At 40.8% G+C, this 24,168-nt stretch overlaps 1 protein-coding gene across 6 annotated transcripts in view; it reads right to left on the reverse strand.

Annotated features, from left to right (window-relative positions):
* Positions 1–24,168, reverse strand: part of LOC109409390 (fat-like cadherin-related tumor suppressor homolog) — a 1,285,617-nt gene that overhangs the window by 548,162 nt on the left and 713,287 nt on the right. The window contains exon 1 of one of the 6 annotated variants that reach the window (XM_062859765.1): positions 1,366–1,428. The exons of the other annotated variants lie outside the window; for them this stretch is intronic. The gene's annotated coding sequence lies outside the window, so the exon portion shown is untranslated. Of the gene's footprint in view, positions 1–1,365; positions 1,429–24,168 lie in introns of those variants that run through there. 6 annotated transcript variants of the gene reach the window in all.

Consider the following 24,168-nt stretch of genomic DNA (forward strand, 5'->3'; position numbering starts at 1 on the left):
CCAGCGACACTTCCGTAAGTTTATATTCATTTTTTAGAAAATTTGGCAACTTTGGGTTAAGTTAACATGCAAAATTTTTTGAAAAAGTTTCTTTTAAATCATGTTTAAAATTTCTTTGACTTATTATCTTTTGAATGAGACCTAGGGTTTTGAAATCTGACGCAAATTGGCGGAGATATGGGCCCAAAAAAATTACCTGTTTTTGAAGGGAGTGACCCCAAACTTTAGATCGGGAGTGTACTTTAAATAAAAGTGAGTGAACATTTTTGTGCACAGCCATACATACATACACACATACAGACATCATCTCTATTCATCGAACTGAGTTGATTGGTACACTGAAAGACAGCTTGCGGTAATGATCACCATAAAAACGTATTTAAATTTGCCATGGCAAAACGAGATCAACGATCCACAAACGCTTCTTGTATGCGTTTTGTTTCCTTCCTTATCAACCAGTTCGATAGCCCAGTTCGAGAGCCCCCGGTAGCATGTAAGCCTGATAATCTCAAGGTTCTTGGTTCGAATCCGGCTGCCAACAGAAACTTTGTTCAATTGTAAATCTGGTCCATGGTAAAATTGAAAACCTTTATCTGTTGAAACGAAACGAAAATCAGTCTGCAAAATTTAGTGGCGTTGTGTATTTTAATTGACCCTCATTTCTACCGCAAGCCGTCTTTCAGTGTATATGTGACTCGACTCTCCGAGCCTTCTATCGACAATTCTTTTTTTGAGTGACCATATAGCCTTTCAGTACACTTCGGTGTACGAGAAAAGCAAAACCTGAAACCTACATGCAACCTTTTGGAGCCCTTCTGAAGTCTCCAGATATCCCTTTAAATCTCCTAAAACCCCCTGAAACTTTCTTCAATTGCCAGAAATTCCCTGGATACTCCTGAAGCGCCCTGAAAACCCTATAAAGCTGCTGAAGTTTCCTGAAGCACTTTTAGTAAACCCCTCTGAAGCCCCTTGAGACCGCGAGAACTGATTAAAGACTGCGACTATCGTAGTAAAACGTTCAGAAATTTTGAAACATCTGATCAATATTAGGCTGAGCTACCACAGGAATCCCGAGTCATGATGCGTTCAATATATGAGCTCTAAACTACCGATTCGAATGTTTCATCTTCTCTTTTTTCTCTTAAACACTGGAGTTTGAATCCAAGTAAAACTTAACGAAACAACCTCTTCAAGATTTTCAGTGCATATCTAACTGTATTGCATAATTTCACTAGAAATGAAATTCAAACAAAGGAAATGTAAAATAATGTTACAAACTGAAAAATGTTTTCTGAAGATTAAACCAAACACAGATATATTTAAATTACTGACCAACCCATTTGGCAAATGGCTCTAGTTACTTACTGTAATTAAACACTTATGTTAGCATCTTTTCTCATTATCGGATATCAAAAAAGTCTGCACATACTGCAATGCGTACCTGGAAAGAGAAATTTAAACTTTATAAGTACATTTTAACATACATTAGTACATAGGTACATAGAAGATCATATAACAAAGATATAAACTGTACTGCCCCCATTCGCTCAACAGTCTCATGTAAATGGAAAACACAGCAAACATGGGACTGTTATGCGAATAAGGGTGGTATATTATACGTACAAATTGGTTGTCTGCGTCATCATTTCACCATTTCTCCAATAATAGTAAAATCCCTATTATTCTCTTCTTTTATTTTCCCATCTTTCAATATTTATTCATTCCTATTTTTACATATTCAAATCTTTCTATATTCCAACTTTTATGTCTTTCTTTGTTTCTTCTTATCTCTGTGATTCTCCTTTCAGTCGTCCATTTCAAAACATTAAGATACATTTCAAGCAATATTTTATTTTTTTGCTTAGCCTTTTCAGATTTATCTGAAAAATATCCTTTATCCACCTCCTTCATTTTCGTCCTTCTTTTGAAAACACAAAAAAATGACAACAGCCCAAGAAAAACAACATCATCGATAGAAAAAAAAACCGACTGAAAAGTGTTAGATTGCGGCGACCCTGTCCCCTCCAGTCCCGACTCGACCCAGTTAGGAGTCGCAGTACCGAGCACTTTTGGTGAGTACCGGTATTTCGGTACTGGGGCTTACAGTACCGGTAGTACCGGTAAAATACCGGTACTGGAAATTTTTCACTAAAATTAAAAGTAATCTATTTTGCACAGACAATTTACAATCTACAATCTACAAGGCTTTTGTAAATTCCAGTTTATAGGGATGTCATAGAATCTAACCAGAAAATACTAAATTAAACAAAAAAAATATGGACAGATAAAAACATAAAAATAAATTAGTTGTATGAAACTGTTTTTGGAACTTTTGTTTCGCTTCTGCGCAGTTTCACAGGCAGTATATTGGTGAGTCTTAAATGATTCAGGAACAGCCTTACACGAACCAAAATCAGATAGATATAGCTGCTAGGTGAAGACAGAAGAAGATTTGACTGATTTTTTCCCTTGATGTTGAAAATTTTAGATTTCGAAGAAATAACAAGAAATCTTATTCGAAAAGGATATTCTGCTTAGAGAGTTTGAAAAGTCGGTACAAGAAAACCCGAAATTTCCAAAATTTAACGTTCATTAATTTTATCATTGCTATGATATCCTGGAATTTCAGAAAGGTTTCATATATGAAATGCTTGTTTTTAATGTTGTACTTGGTTTTAAAGATTTTCGTTTATTTCTATTGCATAAGTATTGACTATAGTAAGGGGCTGTCCATAAACCACGTGGTCATTTTTTTGGGACTTTTCAACCCCCCCGCGTGGTCATTAGTCCATACAAATTTTTTTATTCGTCCATACAAAATGGTCATTGGCCAAACCCCCCCCCCCCCCCCCCTCATGACCACGTGGTTTATGGACAGCCCCTAATGACAGGATTTCATCACTTCAGGAGAGATTTCACGGTACCGAAAGTACCGGTACTCAGGTTCAGTCAGTACCGGTATTTCGGTACCAAAAAATAGTCGGTAATACCGGTATTTTCGGTGCCGGTACTACTGGTACTACATCCCTAGACCCAGTAGCATAGAAATGGTTGTAGCCATTAACACAAAGTCACTGTAAATCATAATTACTGCCAACCACCTTCTGCCCTGTTCGTCTCTACAGATCCATTCAGCAGACGCCCAGACCTCTCTCCCTAAACCGGAGATGATCTGGAACCGGGTGCGTGGCGGCCGGGCAACGACGGACGTTTGCTTTTAATTAAAGCTGTTTAATTGAATGGATACGATGAGATACCGAGATGGGCCCCATTGCGGACGGACAGTAGTCTGTTGCTTTGCGGTGCCTTTGAGATGTGCTTTTCTCTGGTTATATTTTTTGCTTTAAACGCGATTTATTTCAATTTTTAACGGGTGAATGTAATCAGCGACGGGGATGTCGGGTCGTTCGCACCTTTGTGTTCTTTTTGTGGTAGAATACAACATATAGACCATTGAGCTTCAGCATCTTCAACCTAGCCAGTTACAATGAATTCTAAATGATCACTAAATGGCATCAAGATATAAAACTTGTTGGTTTATATCTTTCAACCGAATTAAAATCACATTCCATCGCAGAAAATGCGATGACCGGTAATCTCGTCCCGAACGACCCTTCGCCATGGCATGTTAAACTGCTAAAGTGCAACTTCGTTTACCCTTTCGGGTCGTTACGAGCAACACGATACGCTCAATTAAGGGTATCTAGCAGTAGCATCAGTATAAGCTCTGTCCTAGTTTCGGTGGAGGACTATAACAAGCTTTACATGGTTGGAGTAGTCGGAGAACGGTCAGAGCGTCTCATATCGGAATGGTCGGAATGGCAAATTATTTACTTAGGGTAAAAGCTCCCTTAGTGGAGGTAGTACCAATAGTGGTGGTAGTGGCAATTTATCATCATTTCTACCAAAAAGCTTGCAAATGACATTTTTAATAGATGCATCATACCTAATTAATAACATTAATACAGTTTTGTGAGATGGGTTTGCCGAAAAACCTATTTTAAACAATTATTTTCCTTAATTTTTCTGCTCCTTTGCACCTATAGTGGTGGTAGTGTTCCTATAGTGGTGGGTCCCATAAGAATTCAATGGGATGCGCCACTATAGGAACCAATGTTAAATTCTACCTCCATAATAGGAACCGTGTACCTATAGTTGGTGCAAGTGATTTATTAGCAAAAACTGAAATAAACAATGGTTTTTACATTTTTCCTAGCAAGTTCAAGTGGAATACTACCGATAACCGCTTTCAGACTTTTTATTTTGTGGTATTATCAATTTTATTCAATTATTTTACTACAAGGAGCTACTAATAGCACCACTATTGGTACATTTACCCTAACTGTTCTTCGCTAGCGGAAAGCTGTATTTTTATAATTAAATTTGTGGAACATACCGTAAAAACGTTATTGGTAATTAAACATTTTTGTTCGAAATAAAAATTTACGACCTGCAGCAGTTGTGACTTACAGCTTTGAAGACACACGGTGAACTTTTATTGCTGCCAAAGTCCATTCGACCGTGTAAAAAATTCAATCCAGGGATCTGGACCTATGACACCGATTCAGTCCCAGGTCAAATATAGCCAAGATTCGTACAAGTACAGCTTTTATTTGCGACAATAAATTTCAACTTACTCGACAAGAACTGCTACAAAAGGCAGTAAATTAGATATTAATACCCACAAGAACTATACCTGTGACGACTGAAGCAGCCCGAATGAGAGTTTAAATTACCCAACAACCCGGCAAGAGTCACGATACAAACCGTGAACATAATCGTCCGAATTGTAATTAACGTTTAATTACCAAACTTGGAATGCAAAATGAGCGCTTCTGGGTTTGCCACACCCAACACCGCGCATGGAGGTAAAACGACAACTCCACACATTTGGCTCCACCAGGACACGACTCGGTTGCAATCGTTGATGTTGTTGTTGTTGTGGTGTGCGAGGACACGGAAACGTGTTTATTGATGTCGTGTAATGGCCAAAGTTTTCGCTGGGAATTTATGCTAAACATCGCACTGGGCTTTGATGACAGCTGGTGTAGTTATGGAATTATGAAAATGGCTTAATATACCGCTTGAAGGTGGAGCTTTACATCAGACTATCATAAAACTGCACCGAGTATTTGGGGTGCCTGAAGTACTAATTTAACTTTATACTAAATAACCATTCCCCGAAACGTCGGAATGGGCATAATCATTTTGATGTGGTGCAACATTGGTGGTGAGGTATCGCTTCAACGATCAACCCCCCTGTGCGGGAACAGATGAGAACTATAACTTTTACACACTTTCAACACGGGCAATCAGTAGGTAGGTACTACATAAACATTCACCATCGTCAACTCGTTCCCATTTCGGGTGGTTATTGGATGGCTGGCTGGCTCACACTGTCCCGACTTGATAATACCACCGTCCGTCCTCCCACAGCATGTTATCGCGTCACGGAATGGCAACAACTGGCTCGTCCTGAACGACACAGGTGAGTGGAATTTGTGCAGTGGAATAAAAACAGATTGATCCACCTTGCAGGGATAGAGACTTTCTTGAATGTCATATAAGTAGGTCAATTTTGATCCAAAAGACTTGATTGTTTATACTGAATGAGGTACTGACGGCACGGTAAAAGCTAACTATCATTGAAATTACAAGCCTCTTCCCAACAACTGCTATCTCTACGTCTCCGTGATACCGGATGGAAACTGCGAGCAACCTTAAGGACGCGTAGTCCGTCATCAGCATTATTGGAATTTCGCTCGAAATTTCAAAATGATAAAACTTGGTCACCAAAGCGCATGTATGAAAATGTATCATCCCATATGCTCACTCGTGGTGAGGGTGATGATACTTTTTCTGCTGACTCACTACAGAATCACTTCAAAAAACGCGAGGCAAAAAATAATTGAAAACCGAAAAGTCAATGAATCCCATGAAAATTCTGTGATGCACTAAGTCAACTAGAAGATGGGTAACAAACCCCGGTGGGAACTTTGGTCGTAGGCTAACAGGAACGGGAGTTTTCTTCTGCAAATCTGAGCATCTGTTCACCAGGAGTAGTGGCTCTAAGCTCAACAGTGTCTATGATCCTTCGGAAAGTACGCGATTGTTGTTCAGATATGCGAATCAGCCGTAAAAAAGAATTGCAAAAGAAAATCAGTAAAGGAATAATATGAAACGAGGCCAACGGCAACGATCCCAGCAACGAAACGGGACTTGAGATCGGAAACTCAATTTTACCAGGTATTCATTCAGAATTGTTTGCTGGATTTCCTTCAGAAAATCTTTCAAAACATATTTCAGAAATTATTCAAGAGTTTTCTTTGGAAAATTCCCTAAGAATTTCTCTAGAAATTCTGTCAGAAACTTTTTTTGGGATTCTTTTAAAAAAATCAAATAAAACATTCTCTCTGGAGATTTTTCTTGAAATTTCTCGAAGGAATTTCTCAATTCTTTCAGAAATTTCTCCAGGGAAGAATCAGGCAGTTATCTAGGGGTTTATTCAGAAATTATCCAAAAGATTCCTCCCGATATTTTCCAAGAATTGTATTGCACTATTTTTTGGAGTTCCAAAGTTTTTTTTCTATTTATTTTAGAGATTCCTGAAAAATATCTTTAAGGATGAGGTATGTAGATACTCTTCAATTGATTTACTCAGTAATTATTCCATGGATTCTGCAATACTGCAGACATTCCATTAGAAATCAAAAAATTCCTTCAGAAATTCGTCTATGGATTTTTCAGAAGATCTTGTATGGATTTCTTTAGAAATTCGACTAATGTTTCCTTCAGAAAGTTATTTTTAGAAATTTGGAATTCATTCAGAATTTTTTCCAGGTATTCTGTTAAAAAATCTGCCAGTGGTAACATTTAAAATTTCTATAAAGTTTTTTTTTTGTAAGCCTTCCGTAGGTTCCTTCAGAGCTTCATCCAGGGTTTCCTGCATAAATCCTTCTAAGGATTTTTTTTCTAGATCCCCAAAAGATTTCTTCCAGTGATTACATATTGTTACAGGCATTTTTTCACGAACTGTTCCAGGAACTATTCCAGGAATTCCTGCAAGAGTTACTCCATGGATTCCATTGGAAATTCTAGCGGATTTTTTTTCCAGGATTATCATCAAGTCTTTTTGGTTTGTTTTACTAACGTAAGAACTAGGTACACGTCATTCGCAAGACGCGACGCGCGAGACAAGACGTAACACTTAGGGGCTGTCCATAAACCACGTGGTCATTTTTTTGGGACTTTTCAACCCCCCCCCCCCCCGCGTGGTCATTAGTCCATTCAAAAAATTATATTTGTCCATACAAAATGGTCATCGGCAGAACCCCCCCCCCCCTCATGACCACGTGGTTTATGGACAGCCCCTTATCGTTCTTACAATTGCCACAGGGCTAATATAATCTTTATGTGTTGACTGGGAACATTCATGGTCGTGAAAAAAAAACTGCTGTTGCCAAGGCTCGTGGCGTAGTGGTCACACGTTTACTTCATAAGTGGATAGTTATGGGTTCGATCCCAGCCCCGGCACTTGCAATTTTTCGTCAGTTGCTCGTCCCCCCTGAGAACAGCTGACACCTGACTCTCTTCTGAGCATATACTCTAACGGATCCGGAAACTTGGATATCGGCTAACGGCAACTCATAATGGACTACTCCCGCGTTTCTCAAAGTCTGGGTCGTGACCCACCAGCTCCATAGGAAATAAAATACGCACGTCGGTTAAGAAGTTTGAGAAGGGCTGGACTATCCAACCGGACTGGAAAAGGAACAAGAGCCAGACATCAACATCCTCATGCTTATCATTCTACCATGGACAGGGTAGAAAAGTGACAGCAGCGCAAAGGCAACCTGTTCGATATAGTTGAATTGAAATAGAATACATCTAGAGGGCAAGCTCGATGAGGCCCCTCTAGAGGACTGCTGGAGTACAGTGAAAGCAGTCATCAACAACGCAGCCGAGAGCACCATCGGGTACGTGGAACGGAATCGACGGAACGAATGGTTCGACGAAGAGTGCAGAATGGTTTTGGAGGAAAGGAACGCAGCGAGGGCGGTAATGCTGCAGCAAAGGACTCGACAGAACGTGGAACGTTATAAACAGAAGCGGAAACAGCAGACCCGCCTTTTTCGGGAGAAAAAGCGCCGCCTGGAAGAAGGGGAGTGTGAAGAAATGAAATTGCTGTGCCGTTCCCAAGAAACACGGAAGTTCTATCAGAAGCTCAACGCATCTCGCAACGGCTTCGTGCCGCGAGCCGAAATATGCAAGGATAAGGACGGAGGCCTCTTGACGGACGGACGTGAGGTGATCAAAAGGTGGAAGCAGCACTTCGATCAGCACCTGAACGGCGTAAAGAACGTAGGCACGGAAGCCCACGGCAGCGGAGGAAACGACGACGCCAGTGCAGCGGAAGACGGAAATGAACCAACTCCCACGCTGAGGGAAGTTTTTTTTTTAACTAGTTCGTTTATTTATGGCTCAATCGCGTGCAACGCTTTACGGAGCCGAGATTCATTTTTTGTATTCTATTACATACAACGTTATTGCTTTCTTATGTCAAGGTTAGTACTGGGAGGAGGCCAGGGTACTCGTGGCTGCTCGAGGTTAGCGGGTCACATAATTTTTAAGGAAAGGCATGGTCAGGATAAGGTTTCAGGGTTTGCAGTAGCACATCCGGGAGGTATAATGGCTTTTGGTGTCGCCTCTGGTGTTGGCATGGGCTTGTCACGGATTCTCATCTGCCGGATGGCCAGGAACATAACACAAAAGGACAAAACACAGAGAAAAAAAAACTGAAGCGAAAAAAACACAGGGTGATTAAACCTTTATACAACACATGCGAAGGAAATCATAAATGGACCGCATATAGATAAGATCACGGGTTCCCAACACATCTCTTACTGGAACAAAGGGTTGTCTACCTCGGGCCTCAAGGGTATCCAATAGTAGCGCTCTGGAGGCGTCATTATCCGGGCATTGCCAAACTACGTGGTCAATGTCATCATAACCGGAACCGCACTTAGTACAAAGATTGTCGAGCGCAAGATTTATTCTATGTAAATGTACGCCTAGCGAGTAATGGTTGGACATGAGTCTTGACATCACGCGTATGAAGTCTCGACCTACATCCAAACCGTAATGCCACGCTCGCAAAGAAACATTAGGAATAATAGAATGTAACCACCGTCCCAGTTGGCCATCTCGCCAATCATGTTGCCAACTTTGAAGAGAACTTTGACGAACCAAATAGAAAAATTCATCATGGGAAATTCTTCTATCATAGATCTCGCCTTCCTGAGCGCCCACCTTTGCGAGAGAATCCGCCTTCTCATTGCCATAAATTGAGCAATGTGAGGGGACCCATACAAAGGTAATCTTGTATGATCTTTCGACCAGTGCACACATCTGCTCTCTTATTTTTGTAAGAAAGTAAGATGCATGCTTTACAGGTTTCATCGACCGAAGTGCCTCAATAGAACTAAGGCTATCCGAGAAGATGAAGAAATGGTCTGCGGGCATGTTGGAAATCATCCCCAAAGCGAAGTCAATTGCTGCCAGCTCAGCAACATAAACAGAACAAGGTGCTTGAAGTTTCCGGAAGGCGGTGAAATTTTCATTGAAGACACCGAAACCAGTGGATCCATTTATGTGAGACCCATCAGTGAAGAATCTCTTACAGGAATTGACATTTTGGTACTTTTCGTTAAAAATGCGAGGAATAGATATACACCGAAGTTGATCTGGTATTCCCTGAATAGCTTGTTTCATGGACAGATCGTATTTAACAGAGGAACTGTCATTGGTGAAGTGTACACGAGGAGGGTTATAACTTGGTAGGCTTATGTCAGACGACATGTAGAACAGATAGATTCTAATGAATTTTGACTGAGTGTTCAAACTGAGCATTTCTTCGAAGTTTTCAATAACGCGTGTGTTGCTCACTCCACACTTGATAAGTAACCTTAGCGAGAGTTCCCAGAAGCGGTTCTGGAGAGGTTTCACCCCTTCCAGGACCTCTAGGCTCGCATTATGCGTTGAGTGCATGCAGCCAAGGGCAATACGCAAACAACGATATTGAATTCGTTCCAGCTTTATTAGGTGGCAGTTTGGTGCTGAGTGGAAGCAGAAAGAGCCATACTCAATAACAGAGAGAATAGTCGTTTTGTAAAGTTTTATGAGGTCTTCCGGGTGAGCACCCCACCATGTTCCGGCAATTGTGCGTAGAAAATTGATCCTTTGTTGACATTTTTGCACCAAATACTTGATTTGGGTACCCCAAGTGCCTTTTGAATCAAACCAGACCCCAAGGTATTTCGAAGTCAAAGATTGGTCGATTTCAATTCCCAAAAGATTGAGTTTCAGTTGGGCTGGGTTCCGCTTTCATGAAAATACAACCAATTGAGTTTTGCTGAGGGAAGTTAAGGATGCCATCCACAAGCTCAAAACCATCAAAGCAGCTGGTAAGGATGGTATCGCAGCTGAACTCATCAAGATGGGCCCAGAAAAGTTGGCCACCTGTCTGCATCGGCTGATAGTCAGGATCTGGGACCGAAAAGCTACCGGAGGAGTGGAAGGAAGGGGTAATCTGCCCCATTCACAAGAAAGGCGACCATTTGGAATGTGAGAACTTCAGGGCGATCACTATTTTGAAAGCTGCCTACAAAGTGCTATCCCAGATCATCTTCCGTCGTCTGTCACCTAAAACAAATGAGTTCGTGGGAAGTTATCAAGCCGGCTCCATCGACGGCCGGTCGACAACGGACCAGATCTTTACCGTACGGTCAATCCTCTAGAAATGCCGTGAATACCAGGTCCCAACGCATCACCTGTGAATCGACTTCAAAGCGGCATACGACAGTATCGACCACGCACAGCTATGGAGAATCATGGACGAAAACGGCTTTCCTGGGAAGCTGACTAGACTGATGAAAGCAATGATGGATGGTGTGCAAAACTGGGTAAGGATTTCCGCCAGTTCATTCGAATCTCGCCGGGGACTGACACAAGGTGATGGACTCTCATGCCTGATCTTCAACATCGCTCTGGAAGGTGTGATGCGACGTGCCGGGCTGAACAGCTGGGGAACGATTTTCACAAAATCCGGTCAATTTGTGTGCTTTACGGACGACATGGACATTTTTGCCAGAACATTTGGAACGGTGACAGAGCTGTACACAGTACATGCTGGTAGGCGGAACCGAACACGACCGGATCCGTCTGGGTAGTAATGTTACGATAGACGGGGATACTTTCGAGGTGGTGAAGGAATTCGTCTACCTCGGATCCTTATTGACGGCTGACAATAACGTAAGCCGTGAAATTCGGAGGAGCATCATCAGCGGGAGTCGGGCCTACTACGGGCTCCAGAAGAAACTGCGGTCGAGAAAGATTCATCCACGCACCAAATGCACCATGTACAAAACGCTAGTAAGACCGGTGGTCCTCTACGGACACGACACATGGATCATGCTCGAGGAGGACCTGCAAGCACTCGGAATTCTCGAGCGACGCGTGCTAAGGACGATCTTCGGCGGTGTGCAGGAGAACGGTGTGTGGCAGAGAAGGATGAACCACGAGCTCGCTGCACTTTACGGCGAACCCAGCATCCAGAAGGTGGCCAAAGCCGGAAGGATACGGTGGGCAGGGCATGTTGCAAGAATGCCGGACAAACAACCCTGCAAAGCTGGTGTTTACAACTGATCCGGTTGGCACATTAAGGCGTGCAGCGCAGAGAGCACGATGGGCGGACCAGGTGGAGCGTGACCTGGCGAGCATAGGGCGCGACCGAGGATGGAGAGCGGCAGCCACAAACCGAGTATTGTGGCGTACTATTGTTGATTATGTCTTGTCTTAAATGTGATGTGGAACAAATTAATGTATGTAATGTATGTATGTACATCTAGACGCCGTACAAAGTGTAAGTGCAACTGTCAATTGGAATTGTTCATGCAGTTCCCTAGTGGACAAAAGAGCAGTAAATAAATTGAAGAATAAAAAAAACTGCAAACAAGCTAATAATTATGAAAGTAAAAGTTTGGCGCCAACTTGGTAAGGTTTCCTGCTTATTGAAATCCCTTTTCAACATGATGTCAATACCCGTATCATGCAAAAAGTTATATGCCTCAATGCCACCCCATCCCCAACAGTAGTGCACCCACCCAAAGTCGTCGCGTCGATGAAAGCGTCACGATGTTTATGCAAATGATCGGGTCGGGACTATAAAATAGGGGAAAACAGCTCATCATATCGGGGTGTCGTCGTGGCATCAGGTACCTGCTCAGGCTGGATCTGCCGCCACTCCACCAGCAGGTGTGTGATGAATGACACACGAAAGAGCGATGCGATGTGTTAGGTTGGCAACGCTCACCACGACTGCAGCATCGCATCGTCGACCCTAACTGGAGCGAGCGGGGTCTTTGGAATCAACTCAAATTTCCGATGCTCCCTGTGATAACCGTGATGGTTGGGTGCAAAGAAGCGAAGCCGAAACGAACGATATTTTGGCACTCGACTGGAAGAGTGCAGCTGTTGTGGTGGATCAAGCGAGATTTAAGGGAGGATTTTACGACACTTTTCTCGAGAATTGAGTTTACGTGGTGCGAAGCGAACGAGATGTGTTTGTTATGCGGGGCTTAGGTGTAACACTACACCCAGATGCTGCTTTATGCTAATACAGCCAGCGGGAGAAGGTGTGCTCGGTCATGTTCAATTTGTCTGCTGGGTGTTCGGTGGTCGTCGATAATTCTAGCGAAAAGTTGAAGACTGCAGTTTCAAGTTGATACCTATATGATAACAAAATGCTTGGAAATGGAACTTGCTTGAGCAAGTAGCTCAGTATTCTTCATCTCCTTGGCGTAACGTCCCTAAAGTGTGACAAGACGATGTTGCTCTATGAACACTTCCACAGTTATTGATAGAGAGCTTCCTCTACCAATAACCAATGTGTATAAATTACGTTTAAATGTTAAAATATGAATAAATATTATAACGTCGCACGAACAAAAAGCAAACTCACAAAAAAACGTATAAAATCAGATGGTATTGCCTTGATGAAGGTCACTAACAGTAACCGAAATGCCGAACAAAATGGCTTTTATTTAAATAAATTAAGGTTTAAACAGTCGATTGCTTTTGTTTCGCATATAAGGCTACTACAACGATGAATTTCCATGAGTATCCTATCTCGATCCTCTTTGAATGGTGACAACCTGTCAGGACTCACTTTGCAACAGAGCCATCGCCTCCGGCAATCAAACCGAGACCCTTCCATTTTCCATTCCAACAAGATAGATGGACTACCCCATAAAATTCTTCCTTTTCTCCACCCCTGATCGGTAAACAGTTTTACTTTGTTCCCACGTCGAATCCCAGTGTCATCATTCTTCATTAAGCACCTCCGGACGACACGAACCTGCAGACGGACGGCCGGACCTCACCAAATTAGCTTACGAAGCTGACATTGGGGTCCGCCACAAGCAAAAAAGACCAGTTTTTCACTGCTCAAGGTAACCACCATGCAGATGCCCCATTTCAAAACATGCAAAAATGGGGGAAAAAATGAAGCAACATCCGCACTCAGGGAGTTGTGGGTGGTTTGACGAACGACAAGCCAGAATAACCTGCGGGCATCACGACGACTACGACGACGGCAGGACCAGGTCAAGGGAAACTTTTTCCCGCCATCCCTCGGGTGCTCGGGAGAGTGGTTGTTCGTTTTTCTTTGGCAAATTCTTTCAAAACATACTCGATGCCCGCGGGTGATTGAGGTGGAACCACCACCCAAATAAACTTGATCGTTTCATCAATGATGGTTGGGGCGGAGCAAAAAAAAAGCCCGGGACCGGGAGAAGATGGACTGCTACAATATGGAAGGAAAGTATTTTTGGATGCCGACCGCCCGCGGCCACCGTGATAAGCGGATGATGAATTAGAGAAAAGGATACTGGTTTACTGGTGAGTTGGGAAAAGAGCCGGGTCATTGCCTTGACGTGAAAATTGATTTTCGCCGGTTAGGATGTTTGATTTTGTTTTTCATTTTTTGGACTTAACGTGCAGACGGTTTGACTTTTCGTTGGGTTTGTGAATAAAAATAACAGTCTGAAAATGGTCCAGATATCTAAAAAACCAGAAGTGAATAATCGTCACAATCATTTTCTAATAGTAGGTAAGCAGCTCAAAGGTGGAAAGACGATAATTAACTGTTCGACTACAGCATAATTAATCAGAAGCTGATTCAGTGCAAACACAGAAAAAATATGTAATTAAAATTCAGCGAGAAATCATGCACACACACTTAGTTTTTATTACCGAACTCGGTTTGATTTTTAAACGAATTTCATCGGTTGCAGATCAAATACCGAGCAGTTCGGTTCATTAGCGATATTCTGTTGGTTGAAACCGACTGCTCGTTGATTATGACGTTTATTTGACAGTTTTATATGTCATAACTACCGAACAAGACAGTTGAGCCCAAAATATACGAATTCGGTTGGTAGATACCGAGAAAACTCGGTTCACCGTCTCGCCGAGGTCAACTTTTGGTCAGCCATATTTGTTTTGTTGTGGTGTGAATGAATTGCAGTGCAACCAAGTTTTTTTATCGGTATTGTTGCCGCGAATAAAAGAAAATCTACTCAAATATACTGGTGAGTACTTCAATGATTTGTGTAATGTTGTGCATGTGGTAAATAACAGGCGTTCAATTACATGTTTTCAGGTTTTTATCCAGCCCATGCCTGCAGTGGCCTCCAGTAGCTGGCGAATTCCTTAAGATCATTTTTCTGTTTAATTTGGCGTTCCACAGCATTATCAATTACTTTATTTCATGAATATGAGCAATAAAGTATGCATCGACAATCATTACAATCGAAGTCTTTAACTCTCAATCATGTTTTTGAACACATCAGAGTATCTTGCAATCCGAAATTCATTTCCATCTTTGATTGAATTTGATTAAACCGATGTTTGGTTGGCCCCGACATTTTTTCTATTTCCAACCGATTAATTCGGTTAGTTTGACATTTAGGGTGAAATATTTTTTTTAATCGAACACTCGGTTAGTCTACATTGAACCGAGCAGCCAACCGAGCGTTCAGCAGATAAAAACTCGGTAGAAATTCAACCGAGTTCGGTACAGTTTTCTAAGTGTACATAAAGGGAATGCTAGAGTTAGTGCACTTTTACATGATATATTGTAAAATTACATTATCATCGTGTAAATTTCCGCCAACCATCGCGTAAACCATCATGGATACCAACCGGTTACGTGACTATTAGCGGAAATTTACACGAACGTAGCGTAATTTTACATGACATCTCATGTAAATATGCACTAACTCTAGCATTCCCTTTATGTGCATGATTTTTCGCTGAATTTTACATGATTTTTTTTTTCTGTGAATGAATTTTGATAAGTATCAACACCATTTTTTTGTGAAAAATGTACCTTTCATAAACAATTATATTGCGGAGAATCCACCTGTTTAGATTCCTACGCGAAAATTAGTTGCGTGGATTTTTCTTGCGTGGGCCCACAGATATTAAACCAGACCGCGTTCTGGTGAATATTTTACGCTGTGTTGTTAGGTACACATTTGGTGATAGTTTTGCATTGTAAACAAACATTTATAACGCACCTACGCTGAAAATGAGCCTAATCATTTATTTGCGTCGGAATCTATAAATCTTCACAACGGGCAATAATGGGTAAGACAAAATTTGAGCATGGCATTTAGAAAAAATATGTTCAACTTTTTGAGCAGAAAATGACACACCAATTTTAATACAGTACTTTTGCAACACTTACCTCACAAAAAATCATTGAATAATGATAGCAATTACGAAATTTTAACGAGACTTCCTTATCAATAACTAGACTTAAAAAACACAATCGTAAAACACACTAAGAGCAAGTTTCAATGGTTGATTTTTACGAAATTATTAGAAAAACAAAAACACCAAATTTGAAAACTACCATCGATGCACAACTACTATGAATCTTCTGCGTTTGGTTAGATGCAAGCCAGTAATTGCAATCAGTCTAATAGGATTGTACCATCCTTGTAGTAGGTAACATGACAGCTGGCCTCAAGCAACTTCTGTGCCTGGGAATAAAGGACGCATAGGATAGGTTGCATCTCACTTACCCTACCTGGATAATCAGCTGTTCCCAGCAAAATAAAACGGATCTGCTTTTGACCCGCGATAAGTGTTCGTGAGACCGCTTGACGAGAGCTCAACAAATGCAACAACTAGTTAGCAGCATGGCATCCTGTACAAGAAGACTCGGCGCGAAATGCGCCAAATCCGATAATTACCTTTCATTTTTGATTTTACTGGAACACGTTTATAGTACTAGTGCATTTCACCCCGTAATAGACTCCCTCATGAAAAATGTCGACACCAGAAAAAATATGGAAAGAAGCGAAGAATGAACAGACTCCAAACGGCATACTATTTTAGCTCTGACATTCGGATGTAGGCAACTTCCGCAAAGCAGATAAATCCATTCATCAAAGGCAGTGTCTCTATCTCGAGTATCCGCGTCCATTGCATATGACAGACAGCGATGATTCCAAGTTTCTGGTTTGAATTTCAACTGCACCTCAACGAGAATAAGCATCATATTTTAAAGTTTTCTTTCGTTCGTCACAAAACGCATATTATCCCGATTTCCCCTATTGCTGTTTTGAGCAACAGAAAGCCTAACTTACCTCACAAGATTATGCAACAATAAGGAAGTTTCTTGACACTATCTCATAACAACACGCACTTTATTACAAAACACTTAAACACAAACGGTGGAGTTGGTCAAAATTTTAGAATTTTATCACGAAAATTACCGAAAATAACGCAAGTGAAAGGACAGTCAGCCAATCACGCACGGCAGCGTTAAGTTTACTGGAACAAGGCAAACAAGGAACCGCAAACAGTCCAATAGGATTGTAACACCCCAGCTGCAAACTAGCCAGTATGGAAAACCAACAAAAAGATGCATTGCAATTGGAACAGTCGATTTGCTTGCTCCCATCTAATCAGTTTTTAAGGAGCATGAATTGCTTGAGGAAAAAAGACAGATCCTTTTGACATGTTCATGCAGAAATAGGCCTTTCAATTTGATAGATTCTTGAATTGTTGTTGACAGATAATTGCCGAGTTTAGGCATATTCATGGGAACCTGACAATTTTGAGGTATCTTTGACAGTTTTCTTATGAAAATGAGCTAATTTTGAATGTCTTGTAAACATGCATATAATCACCGAGACGTGCCAGCTTATATACCGCATTTAGTTCACCACTGGACTGCGAACTGCGACTTCATAAGTGCGAAAACGTAAATAAATTGCATCAAATCAGGTTGATGTCTTCGGCGCACTATTTCTTCAATCTATGGTGAACAAGTGCTCTGAAGACACCGAGTTGATTCGATGCAATCGCGCACTTTTATTAGCGTTTTCGCACTCGTGAAAACTAGTCTATAGTCCAGTGGGGAACTAAATGCGCTATACAACTTTCCCAATTTTTCTTAGGTTCTCCTTTTAATCACTAGCTCCATCTGTGCAATGATTTACACAGCTTCCTCTTTATGTCTGCGTGCGAACAGCAGCTATATTGTATGTTGCTTTCATTACAAAATGCGCTGTCAACTTCTAGTCGGCATTTCTGAATCATCGCAACGAATCAAGCACCACCTCTGCTGTTGTTTGTGTTAGTGAGATCGGAGAAACGTCAGACTTCCGCCTGCTGATTGACTGCGACGACTCTGGCGACGGTTTCATCCGCGACGGATTGAAATCGTCGCGTTCGATAAGGGGGGAAACCGTCAATACCTTGTCAAATTATTTTATTCATTCCGAAGTAATGAGCCATTTTACGAAGTGACAACAATGTGGATGATGATATTGATTTTCACGGGTTTTTGGACACTACCTTCTGTCAAAATTCATTCATAAAATCGGTTCGTAAAATGGACTATAACCTTCGTTCAATGTTTTGCGCAATAAGAAGAAATTTCATTATTAACGTTGAAATGCAATTTCATTCGCCGAAAGTTATTATTTTTAGGATATATAATTTGGAACTTATTTATTATTTTGCTTCATATCGAATGATTGCTCCATTGCATGGTTTATTGTTTCTTCTATTGGTGAGATTGAAATAAGAGTACATGTGATGTACTCTGGAGCTCTGAGCTGGACATTTTTGCGCTGTTTTATGACATTGTCAAAAAACGAAAATGACAGAACGAGTTACGACATTCAAACGGTTTAAGATTCAAATGTCTTGCCAATCTTGGCAACAGAGTGTCACGCAAGGGGAATGACATAGGGTAGCGAACCACTTGGGCAGCGGCCGGTATTTTGGGCACTCTTCGCTATAACTCAGTTAATTCCAAACCAATTAACTTGAAATTTTGTACACGGCTAGATACTATACGTATTTCATCGCGTTCCAAAAATTGTGTCAATTGGTTCAGAATTGGCTGAGTTATAGCGGAAAAGTGCCCAAAATAGCACCCCTGCCGAAATGGTTCCACTTCCCTATCCTTTTCTAACCGGAAAATCCGCATTTATCCGTTTCTAACCATCGCTAACCGCTGTTAACTTAGCAGCAGTTGGTCGGCGTTAAGTCAGACCAAGTAACAAAATTGACGAAAATTTAATTTTTGGGCATTTGATTAAGAATTACTGAAGCTACTTGGAACATTCACCCAATTTTCTTAATATTACAATTAACGAGAGTTATAGCACAATTTTCTTTTGATTGAACTGCAAATGTCGATAATAGTGTGCAGTCAGAGTGGACCATATGCTTGATATCAAGAGAGTTGGGAAAATATGTAGGTATTGGTTAAAATCCAATAAATAAAATAGTTTATCATCAAAATTTTATACGTTCCCAAATCATATGACTCCCTAACGCATTTTCTGATGATATTGGCCAAGAAAGCACGTGAAATTCCATTTTATTATGGTCAATATCATATTTTACAGATCATCGTGTTGAAGCATGTTGTGGCATTTCGCGTTCAGACAGAGTGGACCATGTGTCTCTAAGAAAAATAGTTGAAATTACCTTATTCTTCGTAATCTTATTAAAATCAAAATATGTTTGTTTAGTAGCTGTTGGGCATCATATTGAAATGTACCAATACACGTTTCATGAAGAAATCTATTTTACCGAATATTTAAGAATTATGTACTTGGTGCGCTCTGTCTGAACGAATTTTTGGAAAATGCCAGTCCTCTGAATAAATTATTATGAACTGTGTAACTACAATATTTCTAAAACGTACCGAACTATGAAAATACATTCAAAAGTTGTTAGCTATTAAATGTTCAAGTTAATAATTCTAAAATAGCTCACTAATTAACCCTTCATGTGATATTCATTTAGCCATATATGAATATATATATGTGGCCCATATAGCCGAGGCGGTAAACGCACGGGTATTCAGCATGACCATGCTGAGGGTGACGGGTTCGATTCCCGGTCGGTCCAGGATCTTTTCGTAAAGGAAATTTCCTTGACTTCCTTGGGCATAGAGTATCTTCGTGCCTGCCACACGATATACGCATGCAAAATGGTCATTGGCAGAGGAAGCTCTCAGTTAATAACTGTGGAAGTGCTCATAGAACACTAAGCTGAGAAGCAGGCTTTGTCCCAATGGAGGACGTTACGCCAAGAAGAGAGAGAGAGTGATATTCAACTGTTGTACTTGGTCCACTCTGTCTGAACATACACATTGAAAATGGTAATCAACAGTGTAATAACAGAAATATCAAATTTCAAACTTCCTGCTCACATTATACACTACTCCTAATAACTGTTGTCCTACTTGTCCACTATTTTTTCTTCAAATATGTATAAACTTGAGTGTGAACTGTAGTTGGTTGAAAATTTTCCAAAAACCGTTCAGTCAGAGTGGACTAAGTACAATCAATTACTTAGCAATTTCTCTGTTTCAAGCTTTATATTACGTTTTTTCGCGATCAATACAGAGCGATGCTGTGATGAATAGTTATTGAGATTTATGGCAAAAATTCAAAAAAATTTGTTGAAAAACTCAAAACTTATACAGTTGCAAACTTTAAAGTCGTTTTTTCTAGAAATTAAATAAAAGACACATGGTCCTCTCTGGCTTAACGCCGAGGTTAACGACGGTTAGCTACGGATAAATGCGGATTTTTCCGGTTAGCAAAGGAAATAACATTCCCCCTGAAATAACGTCGGTTTGCCGTTGCTATAACTACTTGACGCATACTAGCGTCTAGTGGTTATCACGTTCAAATGTATGCGTGTCTCTTGGAGGAAAATATCAGCACTCTCACCCCGGTTGTTAGTTCTATTATTGTTTAGCCGTTTTACCCAAATCATTTAGGTAATATTTGCATGTGCAATCTGATTGACCTTTGAATTGGCGGGCATTTTTGTGTATGGGAAAATTCACGTTAGTGTTCGTCTGTTGAAATGTCACTTATCTCTATAGCATTCAGAGCCTTCAAATAAATGAGATATCAAGCCTCTCTTTTTCATGTGTTTTTTTTTAACAAATAAAGAAAAAATTGGCGACAGTTCAGGGTCTGAGAATTTGGGTCTACGTGGTTTATGAACAGCCCCTTTGATTTGCGTTTTTGTCAAAAAATTGCAGTTTATTAAAATGTGACCATCAACGGGTTGACCATCAATGTTAACTTGTTTTTCTGATCAGCTTAGTTACATTATCGGTAGCAGTTGTCTCAGTTCCGGTGATAAAAGTCCACTTAACAGGTGACCCCTAATTCATGGTGTAACGTGGCTTTATGTTTATCGTGCATGAATGAATGGTATGGGAGGGGAGTTTGACAAATCCAACTCCCTTACTACACTAGGGCAACTAAGTCCAAAATGTCAAGATGGGGTAAAATGGTACAACTTATAAAATTATTCTTGAATGTGATTTGATCATTACCATAGGGGTCTCCAGTTAGCCTAGTGGTTAAGGCTATGGATCGCCAATCCGGAGACGCAGGTTCGATTCCCGTTCCAGTCGGGAACATTTTCACGACTCCCTGAGCATAGTGTATCACTGTACTTGCTTCACAATATACAAATACATGCAATGGCAGGCAAAGAAAGCCCTTCAATCAATAACTGTGGAAGTGCTCAAAGAACACGAAGTTGAAGCGAGGCAGTCCCATTAGGGACGTTGAGCCATAAAGTAGAGGAAGAAAATGTAAAGGACACATTCTACCGTGACGTAACAACGTTTTGACACCTTTTCAAAACGTTGTAAAGTCACGGTAGAATGTGTCATGGGTGATGGTGATTTCATACAGCAAGCTGCGCTGCCTATTGTACGATACTGTCGTCAGCCTAATCGCACGTTGGGCTCCCTGCAGCATGCGGCGTAACGCATCGCAGCTTTCATTCTATTATTTTGTATCTGTTTTGTGTCGCCATCCGTACTAGCCTATAAAAGGCGACTGAGCAAACTGTTTCTGTAGTGTATCTCGTCATATCACCGCCGTGTAGAGCACTGCCACACGGTAGTGCGAATAGTCAAAATCCAGTACGCGTGTCATTACTTCTCCGCCGCCCGGAATCAAATTAAAAGTGCACAACGTGGGGCAAGACATCCTGGCCGAAACATGATGGTGAGGGTGATTTCCCCTAACCGGATCAATGGTGCGGTGGACCTTGTTTTTCACTGAGGTAATCAGTCGCCCTTCTTAAGGCGAAACTAGATCCATTTCCTCATTTTTTGGTTTTTGATTTTTCATAAAATAACGAAGAATTTTTTTCAAAATCGGTTTTCGTGCACATGTAGAGTATGGATCAGGGTATCTCCTGATTTTTTTTAGTGGTGGAAGATGATTTTCGTTTTTGCAGAAACCATTTTTGAACAAAATTTCACAAAAAAATGGTTTCTGCCAAAATGGAAAACATTTTCCACCTCAAAAAATTCAGAAGACCTTGATCCATGCTCTACATGTGCACGAAAACCGATTTTGAAAATATTGCTTTTGTTATTTTATAAAAAATCAAAAATAAAAAAAAATGAGAAAATGCTTCCAGTTTCACCTTAAGTCTCAAGTTTAAGGCTAATTTTTTGAAATGTTGGCAATAGAGAGATAGATAGAGGCACACAAATGGGTGAGCTCATTTCATTGCTATTATATTCTGTGAAAATTTGAAGAATTAATTGTTAATATGCTATCAAGATAATATTTCTGCAATAATCGTTACGAAGTTTATTGGTAATTTTTTTCTGTTTAGTTTTCTTTTTATATGTAACGTACACTTTGAATGGCCCGTCACTTCAAGTAACTGAATTACATCCTTATTCACAAGTTGCCTTCAACGCTCTGTAACGACTTTGGAATGCGTGTGCGACCCTTACTTCATTCGGGAAAGTTTGAGATAAAACCACAAGGTAAAAGTGCACCATACACTGTTTTTTGATAGCATGCTTCTGAGATGAGAAAACAGCAAGTGAGTGTAACTCTTTCCAAGTGAGTGCTGGCAGCTTTGAGCATCAGTTCTTTTAGTATCTGGCAGATGCATATTCCCGGAGATTCTCAGTGCGTTCGGTGATTTGCTAAATCACCGAACTTTTTTATCGTCCGTTCAGCTGTTGAAATTAAGATAAAATTATGATGACATTTTACCGTAATCCGTTATTTTTTCTAAGTGTGTTGGCTCAGGACAAGTTACTTTGATTTCTGTGATGCATCCTTTAAGCACTGTTCAACTCAAATGTTTCAATGAATTAATTATGAATTATTCCCTTTTCCGCTTTCGTAGAAAACCAAAACGGATGCAATGAATGGACTTATTACCTCGGTATCCCTGTATGCCGTTAGAAAGTTTGTGTCGTACATACTCTGAATGCACTATATTTCTTGTTTCTATCTGAACGTTTTCCATGACTGCCACCTTGGCAAAAACAAGCACAGGAAAAAAGCAAATGAATGCTCCAAATGTCAAACATTTCAATGTGACTCATGACAGAGCAGACCCCGAAAAACATGAATGAAGCTTGCATCTCATCATCACTCCGTGCTTTCATTGGCATATTGCTTGGAAACCAAACATCAACATATACCTACCCGTCGTATAGTTTCTATGAAACAGACACTCCACTCAATAAAGAGCGGCGCAGCCGACCCACCTCGACTCCTGTCATAACACACATGTCATTTGGGCCATTACAGATTTCTATATTTATAGAGCCTCCCTCCCCATTCTCCATCTTCCATCGTCCTCCGATCTACGAGCGACTTTCTTCGACAACTTCACTAAACCATCAACGTGTGTCGCCCGCCATCAATGAATGGTTTGCAACGCTATGTAGCTCATGGACTTTCACAAGCACCATCATCGTGTGTCCGAGCTACTAGCTAGTAGGTAGGAAGCGCCCCTCCGATGTTGTAATGAATGGTCGGTCGGTCGGTCGGGTGCACTCTCACAGGAAATGAGTTTCTGTTTATTCTATATGGAATCACAGAGCTGTGAAAAACAACTTGATAAGAGTGGACTCCTCTCTAGTTCGTCGGGTGATTGATGAGTGTAATCTCGAACCCGAATCGAATGCAGGCAGGAGGTTCTCGACCGGACCGGGCTTCACTTGACTGCTACTACTGTATATGTGGGGGCATTTCTAGGTCAGTGGTCCTTTGCATGTTCGATGGAGGAATCGAATGAGCTGCATTGGTGATTTGGTAAAAAGCGAGTTCAACTACTTGTAACAGTTATTGAAGATTGAGTTTTGGTACTGGAGAATTTCACCCTTATCGCAGAAGTGCAATCACTTGCAAAGGCGAGAGTGTTCGGTAAAGCCTGTATCCGCAATATTTGGGACACAGAAACACAGCTGTAACTCTGCAATAGATACATTAAAATTGCTCAAATTTTGTCTAATAATATCTTAAGATGTGTTCATTTCACCTACAAAATTTCATGTAAATCGGTGCAGTACTTTTTGTTGTAGCAACGAAAGAGTAAAATGTGCGCCATTGAATTTTGTACAGCCCCAAGTTTTGCTTGTCAGCGCTGTAACTTTTGAATTTGGCAAAGGAAATGGCTGAAATTTTGAACACAAATCTCTCAATCTACATTTGTTGCATGGGCAAAATTTCAAAAAAATCGATGCACTATCAACAATTTTATAGTCGAAACAAGTTT

The sequence above is a fragment of the Aedes albopictus genome, chromosome 3 (genome assembly GCF_035046485.1).
Source record: "Aedes albopictus strain Foshan chromosome 3, AalbF5, whole genome shotgun sequence".
Classification (NCBI taxonomy): domain Eukaryota; kingdom Metazoa; phylum Arthropoda; class Insecta; order Diptera; family Culicidae; genus Aedes; species Aedes albopictus.